Source organism: Muntiacus reevesi, chromosome 3 (assembly GCF_963930625.1).
Source record: "Muntiacus reevesi chromosome 3, mMunRee1.1, whole genome shotgun sequence".
NCBI classification, from domain to species: domain Eukaryota; kingdom Metazoa; phylum Chordata; class Mammalia; order Artiodactyla; family Cervidae; genus Muntiacus; species Muntiacus reevesi.
The window spans coordinates 169262260-169265986 of NC_089251.1; the positions used below are offsets into that span (position 1 = coordinate 169262260).

The 3727-nt window shown below is 43.9% G+C and overlaps 1 pseudogene; it reads left to right on the forward strand.

Annotated features, from left to right (window-relative positions):
- Positions 1 to 1198: 1198 nt before the first annotated feature.
- LOC136164152 (nucleolin-like) lies at positions 1199 to 3147 on the forward strand (annotated as a pseudogene).
- Positions 3148 to 3727: the final 580 nt, after the last annotated feature.

A 3727-nucleotide genomic window follows, 5' to 3' on the forward strand; every position in this document is an offset into this window, starting at 1 on the left:
CAGTGAGGGCAACACACTTGTTCTTTAAAGTAAATTTGAATTGAAATTCCAGAAGAAAAGTGGGCGGCAAATGCTTGGCAAGGTAAATAATTTGATGAGACATAAAAGATAATGAAATTTCAGCCACTTTCACTGGACCTTGAAGGTTTAATTCTACTCAGAAATATTAGAGAAAGAAAATGAGGTAGCACAAGTTAAAATTGCAAAATTAATCCTTGCAAAAGCAAAAAGTAGGATGATTTACTAATGGAAGTACTCATTTGTGAGCATTTTTTTTTTTAAATATAATCGATAGAATCTGGATTGTGATCTATTTTTAACATTTCTGTCCGGCTTTTGTTTTCAACGTTTAAAGAATATACAGAAGGGGCCATCGTCACCTTTCCAGAGGTGATTACTGGGCAGGCTCAGTCTTTAGCCTCAGTCTCTGCTAGCTGGCAGCCAAGCGTACACACTCCGGGATCAGCGGCCACCATCAGTGGTGCTTAGGGCCCTCTGGGCTCGGTCTGGGCCACTCGCTCGCCACGCACTCCGCCATCATAGGCTGCCATCAAGGTAAAGCTCGCAGTTCAGTTCAGTCGCTCAGTCATGTCTGACTCTTTGCGACCCTATGAACCACAGCACGCCAGGCCTCCCTGTCCATCACCAATTCCTGCGGTCCACCCAAACACATGTCCATTGTGTTGGTGATGCCATCCAACCATCTCATCCTTTTTCATCCCCTTCTCCTCCTGCCCTCAATCTTTCCCAGCATCAGGGTCTTTTCAAATGAGTCAGTTCTCTGCATCAGGTGGCAGCTTTTTTGGAGTTTCAGCATCAGTCCTTACAATGAACACTCAGGACTGATCTCTTTTAGGATGGACTGGTTGGATCTCCTTGCAGTCCAAGGGACTCTCAAGAGTCTTCTCCAACACCACAGTTCAAAAGCATCCATTCTTCAGCACTCAGCTTTCTTTATGGTTCAACTCTCACATCCATACTTGACCACTGGAAAAACCATAGCCTTGACTAGATGGACCTTTGTTGGCACAGTAATATCTCTGCTGTCTAGGCTGGTCATAACCAAGAAGTAAGTGTCTTTTAATTTCATGGCTGCAATCCCCATCTGCAGTGATTTTGGAGCCCAGAAAAATAAAGTCAGCCACTGTTTCCCCATCTATTTGCCATGAAGTGATGGGACTGGATCTTAGTTTTCTGAATGTTGAGCTTTAAGCTTGCAAAGGCTGGTAAAAATCAAGGTGACTCCAAGAAAATGGCTCCTCCCCGAAGAAGATAGTGAAGATGAGCAAATGTCAGAAGATGAAGAGGATGAGAGCAGTGGAGAAGAGGTTGTTATCCCTCAAAAAAAAGGCAAGAAGTCTACCACAACTCTACCAAAGAAGATAATGGCTTTCCCATCAAAAAAGTTTGCAGTTGCCTCACCAGCAAAGAAAGTAGTTGTCACCCCTGGCAAAAAAAGGCAGAGGCTACGCCAGCCAAGAGGACAGTTACACCTGCCAAAGCAGTAGTAATGCCTGGCAAAAAGGGAGCCACCCAATGCCAGGCAAAGCACTGGTAGCAACTGTTGGTAAAAAGGGACCGCAGCCCCAGCTCAGGGAGCAAAGAATGGCAAGAATGCCAAGAAAGAAGACAGTGATGAGGAAGATGAAGGTGGCAGTGAAAAAGAAGACAAGGATGATGAAGAGGAGGATGAGCCAGCAATGAGGAAAGCAGCTGCTTTTGGTGCTGCTCCTGTCACAGATGATGAGGATGATGAGGATGAAGAGGATGAAGATGACTCTGAAGAAGAACCTATGGAGATTGTACCAGCCAAAGGAAAGAAAGCTGTAGCAAAAGCTGTTCCTGTGAAAGGCAAGAGCACTGCTGAAGATGAAGAGGATGGTGATGATGGAGAGGAGGAGGAAGAAGAAGAGGAGGAGGAAGAGGAAGAAGAGCCTGTCAAAGAAGCACCTGCGGAAGGAAAGAAGGAAATGGCCAAACAAAAAGTGGAAGACACAGAACCAACTACGTCTTTCAGTCTCTCTGTTGGAAACGTGAACTTCAATAAATCTGCTCCTGAATTGAAAACGGGTATCAGTGACCTTTTTGCCAAAAATGATCTTGCTGTTGTCAATGTCAGAATTGGTGTGTCTAGGAAATTTGGCTATGTGGATTTTGAATCTGCTGAAGACCTGGAAAAAGCCTTGGAACTCACTGGTTTAAAAATCTTTGGCAAAGACAGTAAGAAGATTGAAATGCAAGAACACTTCTGGCTAAAAATCTGCCTTGCAAAGTTACTCAGGAGGAATTAAAAGAAGGGTTTGAAGATGCTGTGGAGATCAAATTAGTCAGCAAGGATGGAAAGAGTAAAGGGATTGCTTATATTGAATTTAAGACAGAAACTGATGCAGAAAAAAATCTTGGAAGAAAAGCAGGGAGCAGAGATAGACGGGCAATCCATTTTCTCTGTACTACCCTGTAGAGAAAGGTCAAAGTCAAGACCATAGAGGTAGAAAGAATAGCACTTGGAGTGGCGAATCAAAAACCCTGGTTTTAAACAACCTCTCCTATAGTGCAATGGAAGAAACTCTTCAGGAAGTATTTGAGAAGGCAACTCATATCAAGATGCCCCAGAACCAAAATGGCAAATTGAAATGGCATGCATTCATAAAATTTGCTTCATTTGGATGCTAAAGAAGCTTTAAATTCATGTAATAAAAGGAAAATTGAGGGCAGAGCCATCAGACTGGAGTTGCAAGGACTCAGGCTATCACCTAATGCAAGAAGCCAGCCATCCAAAACTCTTTGTCTGAGGATACTGCAGAAGAGATGTTAAAGGAGTCATTTGATGGCTCTATTCAAGCAAGGATAGTCACTGACCAGGAGACTGGATCCTCCAAAGGGTTTGATTTTTAGACTTCAACAGCGAGAAAGATGCCAAAGCTGCCAAGGAGGCCATGGAAGATGGTGAAATCGATGGAAACAGTCACTTTGGCCTGGGCCAAAGCTCAAAATTAAGGTGGCTTTGGAGGCCAAGGTGGTGGCAGAGGTGGCCGAGGTGGATTTGGTGGCAGAGGCCAGGGAGGCTTTGGAGGCCAGGGAGGCACCCAAGGAGGCAGAGGAGGAGGCGACCACAAGCCTCAAGGAGAGAACATGAAGTTTGGATAATTTCTTCTATCCCTGTCTCTCCCTCTTCCATTTGAAAGAAAGGACTCTGGAGTTTTCACTCTGTTCCCTGATCAATGACAGAGCCTTCTGAGGACATTCCAAGACAGTATAGCAGCCCTGTGGCCTACTTGGAAATCCGTATAGACAACATTTCGAAGGAGATAACCCTGTTGGTGTTGACTGGATATTCATACAAACTTTTTAGAAGTGAGTGATAGGGCTAACCCTTATCTGTAATATTTGAACTTATATTGTTTCTTCCCATATACAAAACAATTTTTTTCTTATGGAGTTCGTTTTGTTTGTTTGTTTGTTTTTCCAATTGAGGGGTTGTAAAGGAAAGCAGAATGTTTTATCATGATTTTTGTTTCAGCAATTTGGGGACAAATTAAAAATCCTAGAACTCGGGGGGGGGGGGAATGTACAGAAGGAACTCACTTCAAATATGATCGGATGCATGACAGAACTTTATCTCCACCTCCCCTGCCCCTTATCCATCTGTTGTGATTCAGTTGCTAAGTCGTGTCCAACTCTTTGAGACCCCATGGACTGGTCAGGGTTCCATGCCAGGATTCCCTGT